The sequence below is a fragment of the Phyllostomus hastatus genome, unplaced genomic scaffold, assembly GCF_019186645.2.
Source record: "Phyllostomus hastatus isolate PE091 unplaced genomic scaffold, TTU_PhHast_1.1 phas_contig_254, whole genome shotgun sequence".
NCBI classification, from domain to species: domain Eukaryota; kingdom Metazoa; phylum Chordata; class Mammalia; order Chiroptera; family Phyllostomidae; genus Phyllostomus; species Phyllostomus hastatus.
This window is the reverse complement of record NW_025333810.1, coordinates 22,164,879-22,186,812: the sequence shown is the minus strand read 5'-3', so window position 1 is coordinate 22,186,812 and position 21,934 is coordinate 22,164,879. Positions and strand designations below refer to the sequence as shown.

Here is a 21,934-nt window from a genome sequence, read left to right as displayed (position 1 = left end):
TGATTAAAGAGTGTTTGAAGTCTAGTGAAAAACGTGATCTGGATGCAGTAGGGAAAAATTACATACATTTCACCCTTTAATTTCCGGACTTTCTGAATGTTTTTTATGTGTATGATTTCGGACATTAGTTCGATTTTTCAGTTGTGGTGACTGAGCTTCACTTGGTGCGATGAGTAGTGAAGGGAATTGGCGGCAGCGTGGCGAAAGTGTGTTGGCCTGTTAGGAGACTAATTACCTGTGCTCTCTCTGCCGCTGGTTTACAGGATGGTCTTGGACAAAACACCAGCAAGTCTCAATTTGGTACTAAGTAAAATAAACTGGATTATCTCAAAGGAACTTTCCAACTTGGAAATTAATTGAGAGTGATTTCACTGTGAAAAATCCAACTAGGCCAAACCTAAGGCCCCATCTCTGTTTTCTGCAGTGTCACCAGGGTAAAGAAACTTTCATTGTCCAGAGAGAGAGAGAGAACGTTAAGGGGCAAGTCAGTGCTAAAGAGACAATATGCAGTCAGTAAATTAATTGTGGAGAACACACTGAAAGCAGATCATTGAAACCTTACTATTTGCTGGAGAAATAGGTTGGTTACACAATATAATAGGAGATGTACAAGTAACTTACCCATTGCCACATTATTTATGTATTTTAAACCTGCTACTATAATATTTTTTCCGTTCTTGTTCAGCTGTTTCGTAAATAACCAGATAGTTGCAATGTAGCAAAAAATCTGTTAATTTATAAATGACATGCCTTTCAGGCCTATAATGAATTTGCTGAACTTTCTACAAATGGGCAGAAAACGCTGGCATTATATTCATTCAAACAAATGTTTTTTAAATGTCTGTGGGTTGCAAGGAACAATGGTAAGTGACTTAAGGGCAACAATGAAAGCAAAAGACAGTTTTTATTCTTGTGGAGTAATCTAATTGAGATAAGGCATGAAAGCATTAAAAATTAAGTTTCAGGGTAAAAGCTATCCAAATGTTACATACCAAACTACATACCAAACTTAAGTCTAGACTCAAGAGATGACTGGGTGCTAGGACCACTCAAGAAATGTAAAATAAAGCCCAGCCTTTCTATTGCTACTTGCCCAGAATATGAGCAGAAAAACATCTAGGAGGGCCTTTCCAGATCAGAGAGGAGTGATGGCTCCTGACCTCAGCCCTGTGTCTTTGAGTTTCATGTCCTTGGAGTCCTTTCATTCTGATTCATATTGCCACTGTGGGGAAAAGCCCCTGGGAAAATGTCATCCCCGCTTCCCACCTTTAAAACTTAGACCCAGATGTCAAAAACCAAGATTTCTTTTCCTCAGTCTCCTTAAAATACCTAATACAAAATGGAATTTTCAGAAGATATATCACTAAAAATTAAGGGGAATTAGCACAGAACATACAATTGTTGGCAGATGAACATAAGATGGGTAACAAATGATGACAGAGAATGTTAATGCTGTAAGATGGGGACAAAAAAAGGGCTCATCGGGAAAGGTTAAATGGGTTTCAATACTTTTAAAATATAAATACACGACTTGGCTGGCGTAGCTCAGTGGATTGAGTGCAGGCTGCGAACCAAAGTGTCACAGGTTCGATTCCCAGTCAGGGCATATGCCTGGGTTGCGGGCCATGACCCCCAGCAACCGCACATTGATGTTTCTCTCTCTCTTTCTATCTCCCTCCCCTCCCTCTCTAAAAATAAATAAAAATAAAATCTTTAAAAATATATATAAATACACGCTCTAACTTTTTGCCCTGTGCCCCAGTGGATCATCCTGTAGACCCTGCTTTGGTGGTCACCTTGGAGTGACCAGACCACTGCTTTTGGAGTGACTGGATGGCAGCGTAACAGCATTGTTAGGGCCTTGGACTTCAGACTTGGATTTGAGTACTGCAGTGCCTGTGTGTTATTTAGTCTTTCTCCTCTTCTCTTTTTCATCTATAAAATAGGAATAATAATCCTGTGTACTTTATTAGGTTTCCACAGGTATTAAATGAGCTGAAAGTGTAAGGCACCAAATACACCTGGCACACAGCTAGCATAAGTGGCAGTTGTTACCATGTCACACCCTTGGATTTAGTAAATTATCTTCACGAGTACTTATATGAGTTGTTAGCAGGATAGAAATCCAATGTGACTTTTTAAATACTTCTTATTAAATTTTTCTTCCTTGCAGGATTATAAAACCAAATCTCATAAAACATCTAGGACAGAAAGGACAGTTCTGCAGATGTACCCTATTTGGATCAAGTGAGCCAGTCTCTTGAACCTGAATACTGACTGCTGAATGAGGGGGTAGGTACTGCAGATCTGCTTCCCCAGGCTGCCCAGGAGATAAAGACACAGCAATTATGAAAGTGGAGGAGGAAGACGAAGAGGATGGGGAAGACCATTTCAAAATGAATGAAACAAGATAGCATTATCACCACAATTTCTTAGTCATTCCACAACTATGAATGAGAGAGCCTTATTATCATCATAGTTAATTGTGTATCAAGTGGCAAAAGAGAAAATGGCTCATATGGCTGTTGAAAAAGTTATTCTCCTGGCATGTATGGACGTGGCAAGTACAATTTTTGATGATAAGCCAGCTGATAAATTAAGAACTATTCCTCTTAGTGATAATACAGTATCTCATCGAATCTGTACTATTGGAAAAACAATGAGAAGCAATGCTTATCACACGGCTACAGTGTGGTGCAGATTTTGCTATCCGACTAGATGAAAGCACTGACACTGCAAGTTGTCCAACAAACACTCTTGGTTTATGTCCAATATGTGTGGCATGATGATTTTATAGAGGATCTGTTGTGTTGTTTAAATTTAAATTCACATATAGCTGGGTTAGATTTATTTACTGAATTAGAAAAGTGTATTGATCATCAGTACAAATTAAACTGGAAAAATTGTAAGGAAATTTCCAGTGATGGAGCAGCACGTGTGACTGGGAAACAAAGCAGAGTTGTTGAAAAAATATTAGAAGCAATTCATAACAATGCTCTTTGGAATCACTGTTTTATTCATCTAGAAGCTTTGATATCCAGAGAAATCCCACCAAATCTAATGGATGTATTGAGAAATGCAGTGAAAATTGTTAATTTCATTAAAGGAAGCTCATTGAACAGCCGACTCCTTGAAATATTTTGTTCAGAGATTGGAGTTAACCATATGCACTCACTGTTTCATACAGAGGTTTGCTGGTTGTCTCAAGGAAAAGTATGGAGCCGAGTATGTGAACTCAGAAATGAGATTTACATTTTTCTCATCGAAAAGCAAACTCATTTGGCAACTGTTTTTGAAGATGACATTTGGGTAACAAAATTGGCACATTTAAATGATATTTTTGGCATTCTTACTGAATTAAATTTGAAACTACAGGGAGAAAACAATGATATATTGTTTTGTGTGTATATATATATATATATATATATATATATATACACACACACACACACAATGATATATATGTCCAATATCTTGAACCTATCCTGTGATTCAAAAAGACATTATTGTTGTGGCAAGCAAGACACAGTCACCCTGGCTTCTACATGTTCCCAACACTGTTACAATACCCTGAAGAGAACATTCTTAGTGAAGACTGCTTCAAAGAAACAGAATTAGAGATATTGGTGCATCTCACTTCTTTGTCTCAAATCTGTAATCACTACTTTCCAGAAAAGAAATTTAAATGGTTAAAGGAAGATATTTGGATGAAAGATCCATTTGCTTTTCAAACCCCAGAATCAATCGTTGCATTAAACTTGGTGCCTGAAGAAGAGAATGAACTGTTGCAGCTCGGTTCATCATTCACACCAAGGAATTATTATAAGACATTAAGTTTATCAGCATTTTGGATGAAGCTTAAAGGTGAATTTCCATTGCTAAGTAGAAAGGGTATATTGCTATTATTGCCATTTACAACTACCCATTTGTGTGAACTAGGATTTTCAATCTTGACACAATGAAAAACAAAGAAATAGGCTCAGTAGTGCCCCCAACACACATGTAACCTCATCTTCCTGTGACCCTGACTGGGATGAACTCATGGACAGGCAACACACCCATCACATTAAAAATGGTCTTTACAGAACTTTGGTTTTGTACATTTTTTGGAATTTTTATATATGGAACTCAAATATTAATAAAAATTATACTTGGAGTGTACTAGGTTTCTTTTCATGAATAGTAACAGTAAGTACTGTTTCATGAAACCTGTCAGTATATAGGATAATAGTGTAAAATACAGGGTCCAGCAGAAGAAACGCCTGCTTGAGTGTGGTTGGTAGAATAATAATATGGGTGTAATAATTTGTCATTTTAATTTGAACATTTCACCTAAAATGTCATATGGTGTACTTAAGTGTGATATTGTTATGTTACAGAATTACATGCTTGTGATTTAGTAATTAAAAGGGGTGTTATTTGTGCCAAACCATATATATATAGTCAGTTTTGAAAATTAGTGCTCTTGACAATTTTGTACTCAGGTCTGGTTCGCCTGCCCACTGTTGCTGCCTTGGTCCTCCCTTTGAGTCAGAGCCTCATGCAGGTTCTGTTATTTACCACACATGTGCCTGTGTGATCGCTCCTTTCTGTGCTAATTCCAGATAGTGAATCTTGATGCCAGTTACAGTTTAACACCATCATCCTTGTGACTGGGTTTCTGTGAGCAGGGGCACGTGTTGTCATTCTAGCTAGTGAGGTGTGTAGGGCCGTTTATCAACATTTTTCTGGGAAGGTTTCCCTTGCTCTCAGAAAGAGACACAAGAGAAAAGATAGTGATGATTGTGGCGTAGTTTATGAATCTCCCCAGATCCCTTCTTAAAAACACAGCAGCTAGGATAGCAAAACTGAAACCTGTGGACAGTGTCTACAACAAAACCAGGTGACAACTTACCACCTACAGTTACAAAACTAATGTAAGTCTCAAGTCATTGTGTAAAAGGAAGAAGAGAAGCAACAAGCATGTGAAAGATCTGAGAACTGCAAAATAATCAACAGGAACTCGTGCAAAATTTTGGTGAGCCGTACTGAGAAAAGCAACTGAAACTAAAAGGAGTTTGCACACTTCACTGTAGGGGAAGTTTTAGGGGTTTGTGGTAAAGTCTGGGAACAGTTTGGGCCCTGAGGAATAGAATCTAAATTGAATAAGACAGAGACAAGACAGACCAAGTCTTAACTTTGTGTCTTTGAGGACAAGCCAGAATCCAGAAAACAGCCAGGCCCTCCACCCTGACGCTGGGGACCTCACTGGAGCAGTCTATAGACTTTATGTCATGACCCCTCAGTTCTGAGACAAGTCTGAACCAAGCAAATGGGGTGAGCCGTACTGAGAGCTCAAGTGAGTCCAGTGTGCCCCACCCCTCCCATTTACCCCCCAAGGCCCAAGAGCCAGAGAGTGCTGCCTGATGGCTTTCAGAAGAGAAGGAGCCTGCAGTGCAGCCAAAGCTGTCTTGCCTACACCCCATCTGGGCCAGCATTAAGTCAGCAGCACTAGGCTCATGCAAAAGTGACAGTGAGGCACATGGGCCCTGGCCTGGAAATGCTGAAATTGAGGATGTTTGACATGAGAGATGGAAGGTAAATGATGGCAGAAGGTCCCACAGCCAGGAGTCAAGACCAAGACCAGTCGTGGACCTGTCACTCCCTAAGCAAACTGGCCTGAGTTTGTTAGAAGGCTATCCTTTTTAATATAAGGATGTTCTGCAAACGGTCCTGCACGTTATTAGGTATAATGATTATTGTTAACACCAGACACTCCATCCTGGGCGTGGGTCTACTAACATGTGCAAATGCTTACAGTTCTTGCCATTATGGTTGGTGCCATAGGGGTGATGCACAGATGGGCACAGCCCAAACACCGGGTCCCAGAGTTAGGAGACAGGTTTCTAGCCCCATGTGCCCTTCCTTGGCTGTCCCCACTCCATTCACTGTGGGCCCAGGGAGCCAGAAGACCTTATGGAGTGTTAAAATGACCATGTTGAATTTCTCCATTTTACAGGTGAGAAAACTGACTCACCAGCCAGGATTAGAAATCCTGGTCTTGAATACTTCCCATGTTTTTTCCTCTATGTTACAGTAGTGCCATTTCAATATTAAACTCAATGCAATATAATTAAGAAAAACTCTATAGTTAAAAATATATTCCAAAAAGTAGAGGAAAATGGATTTTGGCTTATTCATTTTGTTAGGATAATTAAACCGATAGCTTTTTTCAGCTGCATCTATCAATTGGCTCGATCTACATTTTATTCTCAAGGCACACATCCAAGCATAGCCCTTGGGGTGCCTGGCTTTTGTCTAATAGAGGACAGGGAGTAGAGACAACAGCTCTTTGTAAGTCAACTACAGCACTAATTAACTTGAAAAGGCATAATTTCCACATCCTAGGAGGCCATGGCACCTCTGACCTTGCACTGGCCTCTCTTACCTGCCACCTATTGCCATTATTCCTGTTCCTTCCTGTCTCTTCCCTTCTAACCTAGACACGGACTGGGTGGGCAGGTAGAGATGGCATGGGACAGTTGGTGAAGAGCAGAGAACCTCCAAAGTCCCAAATACTCTCAGCATCAACTCAAGATGCCTGGAAGCTGGTAATGACAAGCTGTGTTAGATTCTGAGGGGCCAATCAAAGGGGACCAAACCATGGTCTTTGCCCCCTACCAGAGGGAAACTCTTTGAGGAAAACAAACTTGGAGATGACAACCAACTAAAATGTAAAGAGAAATTTCAAATGAAATGCTAAAGTACAGGTGAGAAAAAGTTTCTATGGGCCCTCATAAGAGAGGACTTGAATGATGAAAAAGATTTCACAGAAGAAGTCCTATTTAAAAACTGGGCCAAGAAGGGGTATAGGTGGAAGGGCATTTCCAGCCAAAGAGAACAACATGGGCAAAGGCAGAATGTGCTGTGGGAATGATGTGGAGTTCTCAAAAGGAGATGGTGGGGAACTGATGGGGAAAGGCTTTGACTGCTAGGAGTCAAGGGTGCGTGCTCTTCTGGTCACTGGTAACTAGCAAGAGCACTTAAATAGGGGCCAGGGATGAGAAGACTACTGCAAAGATTTAGAAGTTTGCCTGGAAACAAGAGAAATGAGATGTGAGTTTGAGGGAGAAAAGTCTACAGGAAAGTAATTTTTTTTTGTTTTTAAGTATAAGGAAAATCTGAGTATGTTTATAAAGAGAAGGACTCAGTGGAAAGGAGCATCCATGTCCATTGCTGCCTCTCTCATTCTTCCTTCTTCAAAGAGCAGGAGGACATCAGGGGAGACTGTCCTTAATGTATATCTCCTTCACTTCAATGGTTTGACTTCTTGTCATATCCTTCCCTTCTGTATCCAAGGAACTAGTGTCCCTACTGTCATCAGAGATGAACTTCACGGCCTACGTTCTCCATACCATTCCCTTCTGTCCCTGGGATCTGATTTGACCAAATTATCTTCTCATTTAAATATTCTCCTTTCAACTGATTCTCTCTCTTTATAAATGTGCTCATGTATGTAGAGAAGAAGACAGGGAGCCTTGTTACCACTGGGTGAGGGTGGAAGTGCAGGTTACCCACATGGTTTCCACCGATACCAGCCTAGTGAGCCCACTTAGCCTTTGCTGATAGGGATAAAAATGGGGCCATAGTTTTTTCTGTGGTATCAAACTGGAGTAAAGTGGTTGTTGTCTAAAAGTTTTCTGTCTTTCCCCGAGCAGACAGCTCAGTTGGTTGGAGCATCGTCCCAATATGCCAAGGTTTTGGGTTCAATCCTGGTCCAGGCACATATAAGAAGCAACCAATTAATGCATAAATAAGTGGAAAAACAAGTCAATCTCTCTCAAATCAATCAATAATAATTTAAAAAGTAAAAGTTTTCTGTCTTGCTAGGTTGCTCTTTTCTGAAAGATTTTTTGTGGCTTTGGTTTTTCTACATTGCCTGGTTCTCCAGCACCCAGTCTGGTACATATGAGGTGGAAAAAAACCCAGGGAACTCACTGCTATGTCACCCCTTGGATTCCAAGGCCTGAAGACAGTTTTCTTTCCACCTTCAGCCTTCTTATATCTGTTTTACACACAGTGTCCCAGGGGATTAGTTGTACTTAGTGGGAGGAATAAGGGAAAGTACTCTACTTCCCAGAAGTGGAAGTACCCATAATCTCACTTGAGTTTTATGGCCAGGAGTTTAGAAAAAGATGAGCTGGCAAGAACAGATATCTTTTTTCAGGCACTTGCAATGACTAGAGTGCAAATACCGGGAAGACAGGTTGAATTTAATCACGACTGTGATTTTTGTCAAGTGAGTATGGCAAAGCAAAGAGGGACAGGAGAGTTGAATGATCATAATGATTGACCATGGACTTTAAGTTGGGGAAGGAAGAGGGAAAGGATACCGATGAGTGAAGGACAGCAAACATGACAACATCAATGGGTTGGAGGTACTAACAATATTGAAAGGTCGTTGGAGTCTATACACTAGAGAAAGGAAGCTGGAAAGAGTGGTCACAGGGCGGGATGCATGAAGTTGAGTTTCAGGTCATAAGAAGCTCTGAAGCATGACTACAGGAGCATGTAACTGCAGTAGGGTGGAGGACAAGATCACTGGGGGAGAGGATTAAGAAAACTGAGACACCAGGGTGTTAGAAGAACCATTTATGTCTATACAGAAATTACCAAGAATTAAGGCAGAGGTAGTTTTAAAGAGCACTGGTGATCCAGGAACTAAAATCAAGAGAAATAAAAGAAAATGATGTAGGGGCCAGTAGACTCTAACAATGAGGGAAAGTGAGAGTGATGAAATCTGATGACAATGTTGACAGCCTTTTCCCTATCCCACTCTGGCTCCCAGTTCCTGTTCGATTTCTTGTTACTTTTGGAAAATGAGAGTCTTATAATTCAATAGGCCATTTGCTAAGTGATTCATCTTCAGTTTTTCTAGGTTTTCATGGCAGGACCTTCAGCTTTATCCCTTACAGGGATTTTATCAGATCACCATTGCCAATGAGCACCAAAACAATTGTTCTCACTAGGTAAGTCTTCCGGCTTGCCTAGGCCATAGCCCCGGGGGTTTCTGTACCCCCTGGTTTGTCATGACCCTCTGGGTCTGAGAGGGAAAACTGGGTCACCAAGGGAGGTTGAAGAGAGAATCAACTAGAGGATGTTTCTCTAACATGTTTCCTTCTGGGACACATAGCTCTGTCTCCAGGCTAACAATCTCAGTATTGAGTCCCCGCTGCACAGGATTCACTCCGTAATCAGCGGAGGATAACGGCTGATACAAAGGAATAACTGGTACCACTGTTTCCATCTGGGAACAAAACCAGAAGCTGAAGAAGGCAATGGCTGGGAAAGAGGTAGGTGGAATAAATAGTTACATTTCACTCTATCCTAAAGTTACATTTATCTAGCGCCTGCTATGTGTCTATGTGTCTGGCTATGCGCTGACTGCTCGTTTGTTTGTTAGCACCATGATACTGCAGGATGGTGTTATTTTTCTACCTTTACAGATGGGAAAATGCTCAGAAAATGAAATAACTGAATAATTGTCACATTTACCAAATGGCAGAGATACGATTCAGACCACAGTCTACCTGATACAAAAGTTTATGTTGCATGGCAAGAAAGTACCTGGAAATTACAACATAATAAAGCCCAGGGAATACGGCATGGTACATGTCAAATCACATCACAACAATCTTCTGCACCATGGAGTTTCTCTAGTTTACTGCCCATATTGCAGTTTTATTGAAGAAAATATTGCTTAGTATATAAGTGAAAAAGCAATTGGGTTTATTGCTATCCTTAGTTTTATCATTAAAACAAAAAGAAATAGCTGAATATCTGACATATACAACTATACTTATTCATAAGTCCAGTTTTTTCCTAGACACTCTTTTCTGCATGGGAAAAAATACAGTTATAAATAACTTGACAAATAAATAAATAAACAAACTTATAGTCATATTTTATGTCCATACCCCCCAGGTATGCAAGTATCTCCCACACACAGATGTACATTATAAAGATGTACAGAGAAATTGGCATAAATAAGTAAACACATAAAAGTTAGTGGGAAGGTAAAAGATAAGGTATGGGTCTTTAAGAAGTGAGAAAAGCAGTGGAAGAGTAGGTGGAGAGTAGTTAGAAAAGGGAGGGAAGGTTTGAAGATCTCAGATGTGTAGCAGAACAAAGGACACTATAGCCAGTACACAGTGCCAGGTCTTCCAATGGATAGCTTTATGATCATTCTCAGTATAATAAAGAGAGAGCCTACCAGTCTCTCTCTCCCTCTCTCCTGAGAGGGGAATGGAGAGTAAGCAGGAGTCCCAGGCTGGGTTGCCAAAGCCAATTTTGTTCCTTTACTTCTGAGTTTTCAATTTCAGCCAACAGGAGAACATATGTATATTCTTCAACCAATTTGGCAGATTCTGCACCCTTCCTGTTAAGCACATAAATACAGCTTTTTTTCCTGGGATTTCTTTTAATATACATTGGGATTCTGTGATGCACTCAAAAGAATCAGAGGCAGCATGCTTAGTCTTCAAATGTTGCTCTCTAAGCTTGAGAAATTAAGTACACACACAGGAAGTTTAAAGAACATAGACACTGAAGCCATTCTACCTGGGATGGAATCCTGGCTCTAGCACAATTAACCTGTTTGTGAGCAAGATACCCTCTTTGTGGCCCAGTTTTCTCCTCTATAAAATGGGAATGTATATATAATGTGCCTGGAAGAATGCATGCTATATAGTAAGTATTATACATGTCTGAGAAAGAAAGGGAAAGAAAGAATGAGAGGAAGGAAGGAAGGAAGGAAGGAAGGAAGGAGGAAAGGAAGGAAAGAAGAAAGGAAGGAAGGAAGGAAGGAAGGAAGGAAGGAAGGAAAAAGAGTTACAAATGAGTAATTTCAATTAAATGAGGGACTATATAGCAGAGTGAGGTGGAATTAACCAAATAAGTCTTCATAGAAGATGTATATACAAAACAGACTGTAAAATGAACATTCAGGACCATCGATATGAATGTGGCCTATGAAAAGACCTTGCTCAGGGGTTGTTTATAGAGTCCCCTAAGCCTCCCTCCCGCTCTCTTTGAATTTGAACTCTGTAAATTCCCTTATTTAGAGGAACTTATACTTTAACTTAGTCTAATGTAATTGTTCTGGTTACTTCCCCCCCGCCCCCTTCCAAATCCTATTCCAAGACTAACACCTTTACTTCTTATGTTTTCCTTTTGATTGCAAAGTGAAGAAAAATAAGAAGAAGGCAGAAAATGGTGAGAAAAGTGAAACTTCCAGCACATTATGAGGAAAACCAAATAAGCTGACCATGATGGTGGGCAAGGCTGTGAAATCTTGGGCAAGAGAGCAAACAATGTGGAGATGCTCACAGAGACACCTGGAAAAATAACCCCAGAATCAAGTTTTTCGGTGAAAGCACCATCTTTCTGTCTTCATAAACCACACAGGGGAGGATGCGTAAAGCTTTGGCAGAGCTCTGACATGGTGTTCCATCGGAAGACACACCACAGTGAAGCCTACTGTGTGAGGAGGAATGTGGGAAAAGTTTCGGCCAAAGCAGAGCTGGGAGTCCACACTCAGGAGTGGCCCTGAAGGTGCAGTGAGTGCAAAAATAGCTGTAGCTCTGCCTCATGCCTCACTGTGCCCCACACCCAGCCATATCATTGCCTCAACTGTGAGAAAACTTTACATGTACCCTTCAGAGGTGCATCACAGAATCCAGATTGAAACAAAACTGCAAAATGTAGTCAGTGGCAAGAGCTTGAGACACAGCTCAGCAGCCCCATCACTGGGTGGCCAGACTAAGGGAAAACCCCCTGTCTTTGTGGTGAGTGTGGGAAAAGTTTCAGAGAAAGCTCAAGCCTCATTGCACCCCAGAGAATCCAGCTGTAGAGAGATCCTACAGAGCAATGGATGTGAGATGGTTTCCTGCCTCAGCAGAAATTTTGTGATACACGGGAGAGAAGCCTTACAAATCCTGTATGTGGGAAAGTTCAGGTCGTGGTACCAGCTTAATTTTACATTATAGAACCTACCTGGGTAAGAATATTTAGCAGTGTCATGCACAGAAGAGATTTGGTGGCAGCTTTCACCTTTTAAGATACCAGACAACCCACAGCTCAGGAACGGCTTGACAGAGAAAAGTTCTGTAACATTATAGTCCCTTGGTCATAAGCAACTACATGAGGCAAAGGAGAGAATCCACTACTCCAAAGGTGACTTGTCGCATGAATAAAATACCACAGGAGCAAAACTATCTATTTTTCCCTACATTCCCAGGATTAACTGCATGGTATTGAAGAGACAGCCCAGGTATTCTCATATGAGACTGTGTCTTCTCTATTTCCATTTCCTATCTTCACTCAGCCAATGAAAAGAATACTGAGCAGAGATCAGGGATGTTGAGACCAAGATGAGATTTCTTTGATATGGAGGGACACAATCCTTGGAATTTGTAATAGGGTTCTCTTGGTCATGAACTCTGATTTTTAGGGTGAATTGTGAAAATTTTTTTCTTCTCCACCCATTCATTTTTGGCTTAATTTGCTGCATTTGGTTAAAGCATGTTGGATCCTTCAGGTAAATATTATTCAGGTTAACAACCACTCAAAGGCTTTTAAGAAATACAAATATTTTGTACTTGCTTTGGCAGCACAAATACTAAAATTGAAATGATACAGAGATTATCCGCATGACCCCTGCTCAAGGCTGACACACAGATTCATGAAGCATTCCATGTTTTTAAAAAACAACTCACTGACACAGACAACAGTATACTTATTACCAGAGGGAAAGGAGGGTAGGAGTAGGTAGAAGAAGTTATGGGGGGATAAATGGTAATGGAAGGAGACTTTACTAAGGATAGTGAACACACAATACAGTATACAGATGATGTATTATAGAATTGTATGCCTGAAATTTATGTACTTTTATTAACAAATGTCACCCCACTAAATTCAATAAAAAGGTAAAAAAAAGAAATACAAATATTTTGTGCAATACTATTGAAAGATTAGTATGTATTGAATATATAGCCACAAAGCAAAAATAGATAAACTCTAATTTTCTTCTGTTTTTCTTTACTCTCTGGGCTTCCAAGGTACATTTTTAAAAGATTTTATTTATTTATGTTTAGAGAGAGAGGGGAGGGGAGGGGAGAGAGAGAAACATTCACTGGTTGCCTCTCACATACTCCCAACGGAGGAACCAGGCCCACAACCCAGACATGTGCCCCGACCTGAGCCGCATCAGCCAGGGCTGTCAAGTTACATTTTTTGGCTGCTTTCTCACTCACAATGTGGTATCCATAAACTGGCCTTTCCTCCAGTCTCCAGCTGCAATCTGAGGAGCATCCAAAGAGCAAACCATCTCATGCCAGGAACCTCGGTGTTTTCTTACTTTAGGTATTATCGGGCCTCCATCCCAGCCCACCCTTGCTGTGATCCCTCTCAGAATTTCAGCAGGTCCACAGACACTCTAATGTTGTTCATAAAACTCCATGTAAATGAACACTTTTCTGGGGAGAGATTGGCAGATTTCAACAGATTCTAAGAGGGTTACTTGACCCCCAAATGCTAATAAGCAATGCTTCAGGAACTCTTGAATGTTCAAATGAGTTTTTCTTTTTAAAGAGAGTGCAGTTTATTCTTTCTGCCTTTTAACAAGTAGGAAAACTCAATTTAAAAAATAACTTTCATATTCCAACTGATCGTCTTAGAGAGTCACACAGTTCCACCGGCTATCTTGAAAACGTGTTGTATTTCAAGTATGCCTTCTCCAGATCTTCTCTGGGGACACTAACATTCTGTTAGCAGCTTCCATGGGCTGTGAGGGGAGGCACAACTGGGGGTGAAGTGTAAGGCCAAGAAAGGAGATGTCTATACTCACGTTTAGGAGGGTGAGGTGACTCTGGCTGAAGATGTAAGGCTGCATACAGCCTACAGCCACCAGGTGATATATGGGCCATTTGTGCCCCCCCACACACCCCATTCCCCTACTGGAGGGCTAGTGGCTGTCTCTACTCACTAAAACAAACACTTGAGATCAGACACCCAAAGAAAAGGATCACACAGTATATTTCTAGGGGAAAGAAGAGGGTAGAATGGAGAATAGAAATAGCAGTGTCATTTCACTATCAGTCATCGACTACCCCCATGACACACCTGTTTTAGGCTCTGAAGAGAGGGAAAAGAGGCAAAAAACACTGTCAGTTAGCTTTCAACCTCAGGGAAGAACACCATACATGTATTCACATCTCACAGGGCAAAAGAGATTCACAAGAGACAATATACGTACAATAAGTGCTAGTGCTGTAACACAAATTATGGAGATGTGTGGAAACAATTCAGGGTAATGGAAGAATACTATTTTATAAGAGGTACTTTAGGAACTTCTGGCCAAGATGGAGGCATAGGTGGAGAAACCGTACCTCCACGCACAACCAAGATTGAAACAACAACAACTTAGAGGCAGAATAACATCCAGAACTGACAAAGAATTTATCTGAATGGAAGTCGGACAGCCAAGAAGTTGAAGTAGACCCATTCATCCAGACCGGTAGGAGGGCCAGAGACGAGCAGCCAGGCACGGGTCACCGCGCAAAGAGCAGAGAGAGTTGGGCACATAAGGCATCTGGGGTGTGCAAGATCTCAGCACGTGGACCCTGAGTGTGCAAGTGGCAGCTGGCAGACCCAGTGAGGCAGCGATTGTGGAGCAAGGCAGAGCACGCAACCTAGGATCCCAGAGAAGGGACTGAGGTCCCACGGAGAACAGAGCAACCATCATTGTTCCCTCTCGACCCTGCCCCCGCATACAACATCACAATCTAGCGACTGGGGTGCCCAGCCCTGGTGAACACCTAAGGCTCTGTCCCTCACCATAACAGGAGCGACCAGACCAAAAAAAAAAGAGAGAGAGAGAGGTGGCTCAAACAGAGGAACAAATCAATGCCCCAGAACTCATCCTTTCAAGCAACCGAGAGATAGCCAACCTTTCAGATGCACAGTTCAAAACACTGGTGATCAGGAAGCTCACAGAATTGGTTGATTATCTGGTCACAAATTAGATGAACAAATGCAGGTTACGATAAAAGAAATGAAGGAAAATGCACAGGGAACCAATAGTGATGGTAAGGAAACTGGAACTCAAAACAATAGAGTGGACCAGAAGGAAGGAAAAAACAACCAAACAGGAAAGAATGGAGAAATAAGAATTCAAAAAAAATGAGGAGAAGCTTAGGAACCTCCAGGACATCTTTAAACATTCCAACATTGAATTATAGGGGTACCAGAAGGGGAAGAGGAAAAGCAACAGATTGAACACGTATTTGAACAAATAATAAAGGAGAACTTCCCCAATCTGGTAAAGGAAATGGACTTCCAGGAAGTCCAGGAAGCTCAGAGAGTTCCAAAGAAGTTAGACCCAAGGAGGAACACACCAAGGCACATCATAATTACATTAGCCAAGGTAAAAATGAAGGAGAGAATCCTAGAAGCAGCAAGAGATAAGGGGACAGTCACCTACAAAGGAGTTCCCATCAGACTGTCAGCTGATTTCTCAAAAGAGACCTTGCAGGCAAGAAAGGGCTGGGAAGAAGTATTCCAAGTCATGAAAAGCAAGGACCTATATCCCAGATTGCTCTATCCAGCAAAGCTTTCATTTAGAATGGAAGGGACAGATAAAGTGCTTCTCAGATAAGGTCAAGTTAAAGGAGTTCATCATCACCAAGCCCTTATTTTATGAAATGTTAAAGGGACTTATCTAAGAAAAGAAGATAAAAAAAAACATGTATAGTAAAAGGACAGCAAACTGACAATTATTAACAACCACACCTAAAACAAAAACAAAAACAAACTAAGCAAACAACTAGAACAGGAACAGAACCACAGAAATGGAGATCACATGGAGGGTTAGCAACAGGGGAGTGGGAGGAGGAGAGAGGGGGAAAAGGTACATAAAATAAGTAGCATAGATTGTAGGTTGAAAATGGATAGGGGGAGGGTAAGAATAGTATGAGAAATGTAGAAGCTAAAGAACTTATGACACATGGACATGAACCAAAGGGGGGGAAGGGGGGGGGAGGGTGTACAGGGTGGAGGGGAGTGAAGGGGGGAAATGGGACAAATTTAATAGCATAATCAATAAAATATATTTAAAAAGAGGTACTTTGTTAACATTTCATTATCAGCCCCCATTTATTCCCTGATCCTTTTTCAGAGCCTTCTGCATTGGTGTTGATGGAGACATTGGTCAGATGAGGTGGCTTACAACAAACTCTACAACTTGTGAAAGCAGAACTGAAGCAAAAACTGGAAAGTCAAACTGGCAGAGTAGGGTGGAGATGGGCAGGGGTAGAATAGAGCCTCCTGTGACTTCAGAGTGGCTCTCTCCCTTTGGTCATATCTCTCTCCATGGAAGAGAGTCTGACACCTCCAATTATTTTCTCAAGTACACACACAGGAACAAAACCCACTGTGTGGAAGGTCACTCTGCGTGGTGTGGGCCCAGCTCCCACTGGGAGATGCACAGGACCCACACCCACAGATAGGTTTCCCCATGGGGAATCAGGCCTGCAATGTACCTAGGCCACTATGAGTCTTGCTTTTTGCTAAAACTCCCTCACCCTGAATTGAGGACATTTACTGCAAAGCAACTTCTTAAAATCCATGCTAAACTTTCCAAGGATGAGTGTAACATGTCCAACTACTTTTGCCTTTTCATTTGCAAATATCCCTCTTCTGTGATGTGATTAGCAGCATTGGCTCCTTTGTTTTCTGTAATAGGTAACCACCTAAAGCAAGCCTGTGCATAGTTAATGAGGACTTTCTTGTCATGTGTCCAGTAAGACAATAAAAGCTCATTGGAGTGAGGGCCAAGGATTTTGCTCCCCTTGAGAGAAAAGCCATGCCGTCCCTTTTTCTCCACCAGATTCAGTAATCCATGTGAATGTCTAATTTCATCTATAATGATGTGGACCCCATGAGCCGGGGCCCGCATCACATTGCCACTGTTACTTGGTTTCCAGCTACCACAATTTGCCCCCACACCACTATGATGGTGAGAGGAATCTCCTCTGCAAAAAGCTTAAGCAGTCTAAGCAGCTTAAGCAGAGGGAATCTGGCCCAATTCCCTCCTTAGCTCTGTTGAGTTTCTAGCAGTAAAGTCATTCAGGAAATAAAGGTAGAGAGTCAAATTTGGACCCTACTTTGACAGATTGTTATAGGAATCCGCTTGGCATGGCAAATGTAGCCCAGCCCTATTGGAAAACTGACAGGTGAGAGTCGGCACATAGGAAGCCAAATCCACGGATCAGCTTTTCCGTGAGAATCAGGCCTACATTGCACCTAGGCTGCTATGAGGCTTGTTTTTGCTTAAACTCCCTCACCCTGGATTGAGGCAGCAAATGTTTACTGCATATCTTTAAAGTTGTAAGGTTTTCCTAGACCCCGCCAAGGAAATAAACAGCCAATTAGCCATGGAAACAGGCAGATAAGTTTTATTTTGGAAGTTTGTGCTACCGGGCGACATTTTCTCCACCCGGAGAAAGGGCTAAGAAAAGAAACCGCTGTGGGAGAAGGGAAAGGGTGGGAGTTTTATATGGCTTGACTTCTCGCAGGAGCCAAGGATTGGTTCTTGGTTAACAAAGAAGCACCATATCATTGGTGGTTCCTGGTCTGACATCAGTCACCTCTTCTGGGTCAGAGTTCAGTTGCCATATTACTTGTAGTCCAAACGGTGGCCATATTTGTAGTCCAAAATGCTAATTGTAACTAGGTTCCCAATTGTCCTACCCTGCCCATCCTGACAAAAGTAACTTCCTAAAGTCTGTGCTAAACCTCCCGAGTATGGAGTATAACCAATTCAACCACTTTTCCCCTTGATCTGCAACATCCTTCTCTCTGAAGTAATTAGCAACATTCTTTTCTTTGTTATCTGTAAAAGGTAATCATCTACAGTGAACCTGTGCATAGTAAATGAGGACCATCCTCAATGTAATGTACTCAGAGAAGCAATAAAAGCCTGTCCAGGCAGGGGTCGGGGCCCTCTCTCTCTCTCAGAGAGTAGCCATGCTGTCCCTTTTTCTCCATAGGACTTCTGTAGTCCATGAGAATTTGTTCATCACAGCCATAACACATGGACCTTGCAGGCCGGAGTCCACATCAGATTATGATTAGGAAGTTGTTACCTTACTCAGGGAATGGCCAGAGAAGAAGGGGAAAAGGGATCTCCATGAGATTTTATATGGAAAGCAGAAGTGCACATTAACATTCCAAGGCATCCCAAGTCATGTCTGCCCTTCAAGGCCGCCTCCTTCATAATGTCTTCTATAACTAGCTCAGCCTTACAGACTCGCTGGGATACAGGCACATGGCATGAAAGGTCATTTGGTCCATTCTTCATCCAATACAAGGCCATTCTTGCAAGATCCTTGACAGATGGTCATCAGCCTGCCAATTCAGGGTCAGGTAGCTCAGTACTCTGACCTCTTCACCTACACACATGGACTTCTCTGAACGTTCTAACTTACAGTTAGTATCACATTTTTAAAGGCAACTTCCTTATCAAGTTTTAAGAATAACTTCTGGACAGATAAAGAAGTGGTACATATATACAATGGAATATTACGCCACCATAAAAAAGGGATGAAATCTAACCATTTGCAACAACATGGATAGACCTAGAGGGTATTATGTTAAGTGAAATAAGTCAGGCAGGGAAAGCAAATACCTTATTATTTTACTTATATGTGGAATCTAAAGAACAAAACAAATGAACAAAGAAAACAGAAAAAAACTTACAGATACAGAAAACAGACTGGAGTTGCCAGATGGGAGGGGGTTGGGGGGCTGAGTGAAAAAGATGAAGGTAGTAAGAAGTACAAATTGGTAGTTACAAAATAGTCATGGGGATGTAAAGTACAGCATAGGGGATACAGTTAATAGTATTGTAATAACTATGTATGGTGCCCGGTGGATACTAGTCTTATGAGGGAGGATCCCTTTTTAAACTATATAATTATCTAACCACTATGCTGTACACTTGAAACTAATATAAAATATTAAATGTCAATTGTAATTGAAAAATACAGAAGAATATGCTATTAGATAAGTAAAAATATTTCTACTAAGTTAAGAAAAAAAGAATAATTCTTCCACTGAGTATCTACTACAGAAATGAAACAAAATGTAGGTAGTAAACTTTATTTGAGGGTGTTGGCTGGGCAGAGGATTCTTCAATGGGGTGTTTCACTTGCTGTTTTGGCAAATATATAAGACCAGTACAGTAATAACGGTCATTGTATCTAGACTAGTTCTTAACACCCCAAGTCTCCCCTACTTCCACCCTCTGTCACCTTTCCATAGATGATGTATCTCACCTTGTGTTTCATTTCTTAATTGAGAAGTATAGTAATTGTTAACTTGATCTTCCTACCACCAAATTTACAGTCTTTGTGTCTCCATCCATGGGTTCCACTTCCCCTCCTATATAATGGAGATGGTGGTCCTTTTATAAAAGGTAAGCACCTCCACTTGTGCTCCTCATCCCATACCCTCCTTTCTTCTCAAGGACTTCACTTCTATTGTTCTCTTTCCTGGCTTCTCACCTCTCACTCTCTCCTAGTTTATTCCTATGAGCATACAAACCTGTCCTTACACCTCCCATCTTAAGAAACCTCCTCATTGTCCCTTAGTATCCTTTCACCTGCCTTACCCCATGTTTCTCAGTGCTGTCAGTACAAGTGACATAGACCATTCTTTGTTTCCTTGCCACTCTTCAGTCCACTCCAGTCTAGATTCTCCTCCCACCACACCACCAAAACTGCTATTGCCAGAATTACCATGGGCTTTATGCAACCAAATACAATGATGATTTTTTCTATCTTCATTTTACCTGAGCTTTTAGTAGCCTTTCAGAAGTTGACTGTTCTTTCCTCTTCAAAACACTTTCATCTCTTAGCTGTAATCTATTTTTTTTATTCCCTTTACTGGCTCCTCCTTCTCTACCTAGCTGCTGAACATCGGACTCTATAGACTCAGTCCAAGGTCCTCCTTTATCATTTTATTCTCTCCATAGCTAACCTCACTGAGGAGTGAAACCTAAGTGATCCTGTTTTTTTTCTGCTCTCAGTTCTCCCCTTTTTCAATCAGCAGTGATTTTTAAAAGCATAAATAGGGTTGTGTCTCTCCTCTGTTAAAACTTTTAATAATTCCCCATTGCATTTGGAATAAAGTCTAATTCTTTGCTACAAGACGCTGAATAGTCAGCCCTCATCTACCTCTTCCACTTCACCATGCACCACTCTCCCTGTGTAATTCAACATGCTGCAGCCGTTCCAATCTCCTTTCAGTTCCCTCAGCCTAGAACAGTGTATTTCCCTTTATTCACCAGACTGGCTCTGTGGAATAAAACAGAAATCACCCAAATGAGAAGGTTATTTATTCAGAACCTCCTATAGCAAGGTAGTCAGCCACAATCACTTGTGTTTTGGCAGAGACTCAAATGTAGGCAAAAGAGTAGGGAAGGAAAAAGATTTTGGATATGTCCTGATTGGAGGCTGTTGGCCTGGGGGAATTTTAGACAAACTCACTAGAAGTGAGGCATCCTATGTGACTGATTAAGAGTACATATTTGAGCCTGGCTGGTATAGCTCAGTGGATTGAGCATGGGCTGCAAACTAAGGGAGTACTGGTTCGATTCCCAGTCAGGGCGCATGCCTGGGTTGCAGGCCAGGTCCCCAGTAGGAGACACATGATAGGCAACCACACATTGATGTTTCTCTCCTTCTCTTTCTCCTTCCCTTCTCCTATAAATAAAATCTTTTTTAAAAAAGAATACATATTTGAAAAAAAAGAGTATATATTTGTATTTCTCCAGTTGGGAAAGAGGGCAAATATTAGGGAAGTTGTCAGTTACTAATCCAGTCCTAGTTATTTTGGGAAATTTTGTTAAAGGAGTCATTGTTTGGTTTCCTGGACTTGTTTCTACGACAGTCTAACTTCCGACAAGTTTGACCTGAGGATAGTAGGTTGGCGTCCTGTGCTGGTTACTGTAGATAATGGCTTGGTTTCCTGGGCTGGTGTTGCAGGTTGTAAGCCAGGTTCTATATTTTTTTAAGTCAAATTTCAATTCACATAAAGTTAAATCAGTCAAGTAAGTGAAAATACCAAAATTTGGGGGTTAGTGTATGGCAGCAGAAATTGAGTTTTTGTTGCAAATAATATGGTATTTGGTGTTTTCGTTATTGACAAAGATGCTGCAGAAAGAGTAATTGCATCAAATCTCAATTTATCAAGCTCATATTCCATAGAGTTCTTGCAAACTTCTATGGTACCCTGTAACATTTCATCACTACTTTCAGCATGGTTCATTGGAAATGGTTTCTGTGCATCTAATTCATAGAGATGCCCATTTACATGAACTAATGCAATAAAATGAAGACCCACTTTTTCACCTCTACTTGGTGCCTCAGTCTGACCTTTGGGGGCACTGGTCTTATGAGTTACTCAAATAGCACCATACTTCTCCAGATATCACACCAGGCTCTTTCTTCAGGGCTCACTGACACAGACTCCTCCAAGAGTTTGCTCAAGGTCGATCCAGATTCAAAGTGCATCTTGTGTTTGTTGTTGGCAAGAGCATGGATCAGTCCAATTGTTCCACAGGCATTTCTGACTATTTGCTTCATGAAATATACTGGTGATGTAACATCATGTCCCTGAGATTTTATATTTTTCCTCCTCTTCTGTTCTGCATACTTCATACTTTTCTGTGATGAGGAGAAGTAACATTACACATACTGGTCTTGGTATCATGTTAAGGAGTTCAGGAGTTCATATACATAAAAAAATGCCAGTTTGGATGTAGACCTAATTGTTTGAGAAACTGGTTGTTGACCTCAGGATAGGCCTCCAGTGGCAGCCAGTGTTGACACTCCAT

At 41.2% G+C, this 21,934-nt stretch overlaps 1 non-coding gene and 1 pseudogene across 1 annotated transcript; one reads left to right on the top strand and one right to left on the bottom strand.

The window, feature by feature from the left end:
• LOC123818073 overlaps positions 1-21,934 on the bottom strand; it is a 26,196-nt pseudogene extending 4,262 nt beyond the window's left edge.
• Positions 12,635-12,741, top strand: LOC123818195. Its single transcript, XR_006785585.1, has one exon. It is a non-coding gene; the product is annotated as a U6 spliceosomal RNA (small nuclear RNA).